We start from the raw sequence: 10,725 nt of genomic DNA, 5'->3' as shown, positions 1-10,725 counted from the left end.
TTACAAAATCCAAAAAATAAACACTTTTCTCAAAACACCAAAAAAGTGTTTAAAGTTCTCGTTTTTTTATCTAAGCAGGCTCGTCCGCACCGATGCCGCATCGCGAGACTGTCGTTCGGAGCTCGTCGCAACGCTGCCTGTCCGCCCACGGCCGCCCGCACTTCCTCTGGTGCGTCGCCGTCGTCGTCAGCTGCCGCGTCGGCTTGGCTCACTGCGCGCCCTTCGTCACCGCCCCGCCGCCGCCGCCCGCATGTCGTCCGGCCGCCCGCCGTTGTCGCGACGCATCGCCACTCCCGGCCTCCGACGGTCGTGTCAGTGCCCGTGCGCCGCCCCTGGCCTGCCACCCGCGCGCAGCCGGCCGACAGGTCGTCGTCCGTACGCGCGCCATTCGCCTGCGCGCTCGTCACAGCCGCCACATGCTTCGGCCACCGCACAGCCGCGCGTACGCCCTAGACGGTCGTTGTCCAGCGCCTGCCCGCCCGTGCTTGTCGGCCGCGCGTCACCGCCGCCGCACTCACCGTCGCCGTCGCTCTATAAATAACAACTATAAATGGTTTTTTCAAAATATGTTTGAAAAAAACACCATGGCATGGTGTTTTTCTAAAAAACACAACAAAAACAAACACCTCGATTATCAAACACACCCGGTTATATATGTGCTCGAAACACTTTGTGGATGTTTGTTTACAAATGAGTGAAATGAAGAATTGGTGACTCTATAAATATGCAGAAAATATGATCATATTTCAATTATTAAATACCGTATTGATAAGCTTAGAATTCCTTTTTCCCCCCTTCACATGAGAGAGAAAAGGAGCACTAGCTTGAAACCCTATTTGTAGATAAACTTTTTCCCCCTTTGCTTTTATAAGAGGGCCTATAGACTTGCCCCCATAATGACTCTCACAAAAGAAAGAAAAAACAATTTTCAGATGTGTATGTTGCTTATAAGCCTCAACAGGGTCACAATGAATGCCTGGGCTTTAGTCAAATTTACGTCAATTTCAATCTTTATGCATTCAGAATTGAGAATGCGATATATTAGAATTTTAAATATAACTCTTAATCTTTATCATAACTCTGGAGTTTTTGTGTAATGATTTGAGATAGTGTAATGGTTAGGGACTACAACTAAGATTCAAATTTTATCGGTCACAAAATTAAAGTTGATTTTCTAAAAATTAATATTGCTGCGTGAGTCTAGGTTTTAGCATATAAAAAAGACGTTTAACCTAAAGGACATGTTATTTGAATATAAAGATACGACTCTAAAGCTTAAAACAATCAGTTGGATCAGCGCATCTTTATACATTAGAAAATTTATGGATGATAAAAGAATTCACCACTTGGAAGAAAGAAAGAATGATATCGTCCGTGAATTGATGTAAGTCCTTGCTGTTTGCATCCTTATTAAGATGGATCTTTGTTGTTGCATCAAGCAACAAAGATGGTTACCGTAATACATTATTTGAGTTCCCGATAAGTTACAGCCAATAAACTTCCATCAACATCGCAAGTAGATTTAGGCTCTGTTTGGCAAAACTAGCTGAAAGCTACGAGATTATAGCTGAAAGCTGTTAAGCTAGCTGAAAGCTGTAAAATTGTAGTTGAAAGCTGTGTAGCTAGCTGATTGACTAGAGCTGTTTGGCAAAAGTAGCTGTACAACTAGCTTAAGTTTGTTAAATGATTAAAAAAGACATGCAATATTATTGATATAAAATTAGAATTATTAGGGGCAAAAACGGAAGACAAAAATTAGCAGCTCCTTCCCAAAGACAAACGCTACTTGAGGTAGCTTTTCAAAAGCTACTTGCAAAAGACACAATCTCTAAAATAATCTCCTCCTATTTTTTGTCACCAAACAGCTCTACTATCTTATTGACCAAGTCAATAAGACACAAGCTCTTAGATAAGACACTTTTTTTGGTTGCCAAACAGTGCCTTAAAGCAACCGAAAATAAAATAAAATAAAATAAAAGCTAAATGACACTTAAGTACCCTTTTATTTCACAACCTTCACACTGATATCTTAAGTTGTAAAAAATATTACTTTAATACCCTAAGTTGTAAATAAGTATCATTTTAATACCTAAGTTGTAAAAAATTGGCACATTAACACCGTCTGTTAGTTGCACGTGGGAATATTCCTAAAAATATTCCTATGTGATTAGGACATGACATTTTTGTAAATGTATTGACCCTTATCATTATCATATTTATCATTATACACACTCTTCATTTTTTATTAATTTTTATGGAGGGGTGTTTTTGTAAGAACAATATTTTAACGGTGTTTATCATATTTTAACGGTGGACAACTTAGAGTATTCATGTGATACTTCTTACAATTTAGGAATTTAAGTGTAAATGCAGTGAAATAGTAAAGTAGTCAGGTGTCATTTGACCAAAAAAAAAAAACAAAAAAGTAATAATAATCTACTATCTACTACTATTATAAAAGTGAGTTGTCATGTTAAAACATTTCTCCTCATAATGCCCTCCAAAACACATGCATACAGACACCATACTCTCATCAAATCCTTTAAATCAATCAAACACATTGATACACACATACATACATAAACTATACCTCCTCAAATTCTTCTTATAACGCCTAATCTTATTAAATCAAATTAATTAATTAATTACTTAAGGACACATAGTATTTAGTATAGGTAGATATATACTTAAACTATAGTATAACTATTATTTACTATAGTTATATATATAATTATATATATATATATATATATATATATATATATATATATATATATAATATATATATATATATATATATATATATATATATATATATATATATATATATATATATATATATATATATATATATATAATATATATATATATGATATATATATACTACATATAAAAGAGGATTGCATTGTCAAAACTTTTGATTTCCATTTTTACCCTTTTAAGTTTGATAATTCTCAAATGTGTTACTAGTTATAATTAATCATTCAATAATTATATTTAACCTCTTATTAATTATGCATTTCCTTACTTTTTTAAAACCTTTGGTCACACTATTATTTTATTATTAGTTATATTATTTAATAGAAAGTTTGAAATTTTATCCCTAATTTATCTTCACATAATATTTACAATTCTAGAAAATTTAAAAATAATAAACGTTCATTAATTAGCCTTATGCCTTACACCTTTGGGTTTTACCTATTATGGGGGACTACATGTTACATTGTATATATCTTATTAGCTTTTTAAAAGTATGATAATAGTATAAAAAGCAATTCGTATTTATTGTAATTGCAATAGTATTGTATAATAATCTTAATGATATTATTTAAATTAATAAATTTCACTGTAATTTAATAATTATATACAATTTAGTAAATTGTTTACCAATAGTATAATAAATTAATTATTAAAAATTAAAATATAGTTACTAATAGTATTATAATTATGCCATGCATAGTATTATTATATTTAAAAGATGAAGGACGGAGACAAAAAGGGAGGCATGCAACAACATTTTAAAGAAAATCAACACCAAACCTGAGCAACGATGATCAGAAGCTCTCGGTCTGGAGTATCGATCATCACCGCGCCAGCGGCATCCGTACACTTCTGAACGGTAGTCACAGTCACGCCCTGTTCTCTATTAATATCCATCATCGTTGTTGGCATTAGGGGCTGTTTGGTTGTAAGTTTTTACTATGTAAAAGGATGGAAAGTGTAAAAAAGTGGGTCCCAATGTTAGCTTTTCTCATTTTTAATTGTTTGTTTGTAGTTGTAAAAATAGTGTAAAGTGATTTACTATGCTGATGTGGCATGGATTCACAAATCCCTTTAAAATGGTTTGATTTTGAAGGAAAGCTGATATATGTGTCAGAAGTGAGGGGGCTAGACCAATGAAATCATTTGAGTAGGGACCACACAATAACCACATTTTATACTTTTCAAACAAATAATTAAAGTTACATTTTGCAAACCAAACAAGCAATTTATGATTCCAATGGAATAAAAAACAAAGAAAGAAAAGTTGCTCAGTAAAATTGATGAGGTGGACAACAACTTTTCAAATTGTATCATAAATACATAACTTTACCAACAACAACCAAACAACCCCTTAATTGAGTCGATAACCACTGTAACGGACTCGACTAATATATGATGACAATGTCTCACCGTCCTAAGATAATCATTTCAATATTAGTTTATTTGCCATGAGACTCGTGCAACAGTGTGAAGGTAACATTCTTTCATCATCTTTGTGGACTGCCAATGTATTCTTTAGATGTTTGCAATTTCAATATCTAATCATAAGTAGACTCTTATAGGCGATTGTTTTTAGTTTTTCCTGGTTTAGTTTATGGATGAAGACATTTATTAGATTTTGTACGTGAGCAATTTTGTTGTTCACAGATGTATACCGTGGCCTATCTTTCAACTATTGTGTTATTGTGATATATTATTAAGTAATAAACTTCTTACCCTTATGTAAATCTTATGCTTCATATTGCAATTATAGCCTAGTTATTAATACGCGCTTCTTAATGCAAGTGTGTTCATCTATAATTCAACAATAGAATTTTGAGAATTTGCTTCAAATTGAGTCAATTTGAAGCAATTTTTATTGATATATCGAAACTTTCTTTTTGAGTAAATATCCATTATAAGACAACAATGGACTTATTTATTTTTCACTTTGACCGTATCAATTGTGATCTCAATTCAGATAAGAGGGTCAATAATCCACACGCAACGCACGTACGGTATACTAGTAAAAAAAGATAAATCTTCAGAGTCTATTCAGTCTTCAGAGTCTTTAAAGTCTTCACCCAAAAGGGTACGCTTACGGTAGCATGAGCAATGCGGTCTGAGGGGTCGACGAAAATTAGACTAAACTGAGCCTATTAAATTTGTTGGATGACGGCAGACTTCTCTCTTTATTTATAAAAATAAATATTTAACCTCCTTATATCCCTTTCTTCGGCCTGCGGTTCCTTGATTTATTTTATTTATCTGTTCACCTCAATCTCTGTAAAAAAAGGCTTGGCTGATGCATTCACAGATTCAGAATGCAAGGATCTTGCCTTCCCCATCGCATTTTTCTTACGATTGTAGGTAGGCCACCGCCGAGCGTTAGGCGATGCGCATAATCATCACAAATCAGAGCCCAAGATACGTAGAACAAGAGCGACCCTATATCTTTATGCAATAATCATCAGCACATCAATATATACAGGTTAAAACGTGAAGAAGGGGATAATTGCTTCCTGATTCCGATAGCAAAATAGATATCGTCACCGGTCACATCAAAATCCTGATTAAGGATACAATATAAATATGGAGTACTACAATAATCAGCATGTACACGATCAACCACGATAATCACAAAGTAAGAGAACTAGAGATGCTACTCAAGGCCGGCCCTAGCATAAGGCAACTAAGGCCTTTGCCTTGGGCCCCAAGTTGGATAAGGCCCACCCACCCATATATATAATATATGTAACTTAGTTACTTAGGCATAAACCTAACCCTATTTAAAAAGTGAAGATCCAAAGATAAAAAGTGAAGCTAATAGCTTAGCAACTTATGAGATTGAAAATTTTGAATTCTTAATAGCTATGAATATTTGGTATGACATATTGTTTGCTGTTAATTCAGTTAGTAAAATCTTACAATCTAAAGATATGCATATTGATATTGTCATAGATCAATTAAAGGGTCTTATTGTATATTTAGAAAATTATAGACAAAATGCTTTTATATCTGCTTTGAATTCAACTAAAGAACTTGCTAATGAAATGACGTACAACCTATATTTCGTGAAAAACGTAAAATTCATAGAAAAAAACCAATTTGATGAAAATATTGGTAATGAAACAACATTTAACGCTGAAGAATCTTTTCGTATTGAATATTTCTTATACATAGTTGATAAATCGCTTGGCTCAATTGAAAGTAGGTTTGAACAATTTAAAACGTATGAAAAAAATTTTGGTTTTTTGTTTGATTTGAAAAAATTAAAAGCTTTAGATTATATTGAATTGAAAGCATATTATCTTAATCTCGAAAATGCACTAAAACATGATGAACATTTAGATATTAATGGACTTGATTTGTTTTCAGAATTGAGAGTGCTTAGGGAAATTTTAAAAATAGAGATTAATTGTCCAATTGAAGTGTTAAACTATATAAAGTGGTTAGATTCTTTTCTAAATACTTGTATTGCTTATCGTGTACTATTGACTATACTCGTAACAGTTGCTTCCGCTGAAAGAAGTTTTTCAAAATTAAAATTACTAAAATCTTATTTAAGATCGACCATGTTACAAGATATTGAAAATAATATGTAATTTTGCCGCTCAAAATGTAAGAAGAATGAGATAAAATGTATTATGAGTTGTATCACTTAGGCCTCATCCAATATTTCGCCTTGGGCCCCAAAATTCCTAGGTACGGCGCTGATGCTACTATAAGTGAAGTCTCTCAAGCCTGCTGGCTAAACAAAAGATAATAACTAGCTTGCTACTGCAAAAGAGAACTGGCCAAGCCAAGAGTAAATCTGAGCTTATGCAATAACCAGGCTTATTGAGGCGCGTGCCTCGGGCGTGCCCCGGGCGCGGGGCGCTTCGGCTTGGGGGAAATGCGCCCCGCACGTGAGGAGGGGTGCTTCGGCCTGGGGAAATGTGCCCCGCACGCGAGGCGAGGCGCTGCACGCAGCGCGCGCGCCTCACGTGCGCCTCGCACCTGCGTTATGTAACATACTCTTTATTTTATTTTTTTAAAATAATTTACATAATTACATATTTATATCATGTAATATACTCTTTCTTACTAGTTGCTAATCTATTTTCATCTGTTCATGTTTAACCTATAGAAAGGAAACAATAATTAGTAATTTAGTATACTTGTTTGCTAATTGTAACTTCATTCTCTAATTAGCATGCTAACTAGCAAATTATGAACATGTAAATATGTAATTGTTACATTCATTCTTCATCTTTTCATGCTAAGTAGCAAATATCAATTAAGAATACTAACTAGAAAATTATGAACAGTCATGTTTGTTAATTATATTTCTTAGTCTTTTATGTGACAATTTATAAACATATGCTCATAATTGTTAAATCACTTAATTTGATGATTTAAATATATGTTTCTTGTATCTTTTTTATTACTTTAAAAATTCAGTTAGCATAATTTGATGATTTAAGTTGATATTCTCATAATTTTGGATGTAGGTAACTAATATGTTGCTTATATGTTTCTGTCTTATAACGTTGGTAAATATTAGTTTGAGTTATGCGCCTCAATTAGTGAGGTGCGCGCCTCGTTGTGCGCTTTGCGCATGGTGCGCGTAAGTGCGCTTTGCGCCCCGCATTGCGCTTTGCGCCTCGATAACACTGGCAATAACCATCGACCAATGTTTTAAAAAGCCTCGGCTTGCCCGCCTAGACTTACGCCTAGGCCTAAACGGTACCTTGACTGCCTACTTAGCGCCTAGGCGGTACCTAAGCTGCCCGTCTAGATTTTGGGAGCACCTAAGGGAGTATGGTCTGGCTACATGACCTGTACCATTTAGGCATTCGATCATGATTTACTCCATTATAGCATCCATGTCCTCCAACCTCCTCCAAACACTTCCTCCAAACACCAACCATAAACACCTCCGCCTCTCCTGACCTTCAATAGATCATCCTCCGCCACCACTTAAGAAATACGCCTTGGCGTTAGTCCAACGTTTAAAGTTTCTATAACACTAGCATCTACTATCGGTAATTATAATTAATAAAAAATAAAAAAATAGGCGACACCTAAGCCCTAGGGGTCGGATCCAGCACCTAGGCTGCCTAGCGCTTTCTTTAACCTTACCATCGACACAACAATATATAGTTTAGCCGGGGAGAAGATATCAATTCGAATTCAAAATCACCAATACAAAGAGCTTCTGCAATATAAAATGTTCATACCCATGCAGCATATAACACCTACCTCTTCAAGGTTTTTAAGTTGCTTACGCACAAAACACCTACGTCTTTTATAAACCAAAAACTTAGGCCGAAAAGATCCCTCTACTAACTTCAGGACTCATAGTGAAAGGAAACGCATAGAGTGCTGAGATGATATACGACTGAGCTCATAGTTACTCATGACATTTAGTTGCTTCATGTACAAAATTAATAAAGAAGAGAGAAAGCAACACATCTACCGATCTTTAATTATCTACGTTCAGGTGGCAATGCACTAGAACCCAGAAAACTATTTTAACTAAAAAATTCTCCCACCCTTTGGTCTTTTAAAAGCTTTTTAAGCAAGCAAACTAGGCAGGTAACTGTTTTCACTTCTTAACCCCCTTCCATTTCCATCACTTTCGCAAAGCTAAAACATAACTTTATTACCCGGACGAAAAACTAAAGCATCCAAACTTTGTGCATTTTGCTTCTTTCAACTAACCACAGAGGGCTGTTTCCAAGCATCAAGCATCAGCAATTGGCCTTTGTGTCAGTATGAAGAAAGCTCAGGGGAAAAAGAAAGTTGCAACAGAAGTCATTAAGGATTATTTTTCAAGACTTTTTCCTACCAATAAAAGCAACCTTCGGAGTTAACTGAGTTAATAAGACTCCAGATAACAATTGACCGATCTCGAACATCTAAATTGACCGATCTCGAAGACCTAATCAACCCAAGCTCAGTTTTCTAAGTCGATGTTGAGATCCTAGCCAAGCTCACAATTGACACAAGAGACAGAAGAGGGTCTTGCCTAGAACCTAGAAAGCTCACATGAAGCGCACAGATACAATTAACAGGTTAGAAGAACAAATGCATCTCCAAGCTAATTGCAGCATTGATCCAACTATGATGCATGCAGAAAACAGGTTGATTACGTTTTGCCAAATATCTTTCCAAGAAAAAAAGGGAGAGGGGGGTCGAAATAAAACTCTCCGAAGCTGAAACTTTAGATCCCTCAAAACATATGGTTTTGTCAGGCTGAACACCGATTAACCATGTCAGAATGCTAATTCTTGATTTCGATGAAAAGCAAATAAGGGTATGAAAAAAATATATAAAAATGTCTTTATCCCCCTACTTTGTTTGTAAGAGAAAGCACATCCTTCAACCTCTTCTCACTTCAGGGATAATACTCTCACCTTGGGCATAGGAGGCATGGAAACTTCAAGTGAATCCCAAGTCCTTGCTAACTGATAGAATTGAACATCTATACTTGCCGAACACATCTGATACATTGGAGCTATTTTGATTAAAAGCCAAATAATTGTGTAGCAGCATTCGCTTTAGGTAAAGAAAAAAAATCTTAGGTTATGTGACAAACATCTTGAAGCCATATATCGCTTTACCATACTTGCATAAAAGACTCTTTAAGATAAGTTGACTACATTTTGGAAGAAGACATAATAAAACAAGGTATTTAGTTTTTCAGGTTTCTTTTGTTTCATTTTGCCACTTATCAGAAGTCAATGACATAAATCATCAAGCTTTTATTATTATTATTTTTAATTTTTACTCTCACAGAACATTCACATAGTAGGGATTTAATAGTTTACTACAGACATGCCCATGCCAGCACACACGTTTAATCATGTAGCAATATTTCTTCATGTTGCCATGTGCATATCAACTTGTATCCATGTCCCATTATAAAGTCCACGCTTCATCGATCAATACAGGTGCTTGTTAAAGAATTACCTATATAACCGAAAGATTGGTTTCTCTCTCTCAATACTAGTGAATATGTATCCTATACAGAACCAAACAAAGATACAACTGCCAAAATAAAAGGTTCACCAAAGAGAGCATCTCTGATAATATAGTAACAACGCACAAGATTGCTTTACTATCGCTCAACTATGAACAAAAATATCTTAACACGGAACAGAAAACATGACATGGATTAGTGGTTTAGGCTCATGAAAGTTAATCAAACAATTCAAAGATGTCAAATAGTTGTTCCTTTATCAGAAAAAGTTGCCAGACCAAGAAGTATCAGAAAGTGAGACAACATAAATGACTGAATAAAAACAATAAGATGATTTATTAGGTAAGACATACCTAGAAAACTACACCACTGTCATTACCTGTCGTAAGCTACACTACAACAAGAGCAGCTTATACAAGAATCTAGTAAGCTCATCTAGTGAGCACAGATAAGAAACATATAAATTGGTGCTTATCATAAAAACAGGTAAGAGAATGAATGTATCCTTAAGCTAACTACAGTGCAGCTACATCTAAGATGGATAAAAAATAACGCATGTCTTTGAAGAAAGGATTTCAAAGATGGAAATGCCATCATTTGACAAATCATATCTAAAATTATGGATATAAATATCAGGAAGATGGACAGGTTTTGTTAAATTTCCTTGCGAAACATAACTTTAAATACGACTCCACTAGGCTGAGACTTAGGATCTCTCAAACATTTTTTTCAGCCAAACACCTATGTTGTTATATTAACGCTCTATTCCGTATAAAGCAAATAAGAATATGAAAAGTTTAGGGGTACATTGCAACTTTTTTTTTTTTTGAAGAAAAGGATATATTGAAACTTTTCCTACTCAATGCCGTACATAGTATTGAAAGATCTCTCCTTTACATCTCATTTAAAGCAGGATAATCTTCTCACCTTGGACATAGGAAGTACAGACTTCAAAATGAGTCCAAGTCCAGGCCCTGTAACTGTTAAGTATCAAACATCAACAGTTCCAAACACAG

This window comes from Asparagus officinalis, chromosome 9 (assembly GCF_001876935.1).
Source record: "Asparagus officinalis chromosome 9, Aspof.V1, whole genome shotgun sequence".
In the NCBI taxonomy this organism is placed as follows: domain Eukaryota; kingdom Viridiplantae; phylum Streptophyta; class Magnoliopsida; order Asparagales; family Asparagaceae; genus Asparagus; species Asparagus officinalis.
Note: the sequence above shows the minus strand (reverse complement) of the source record.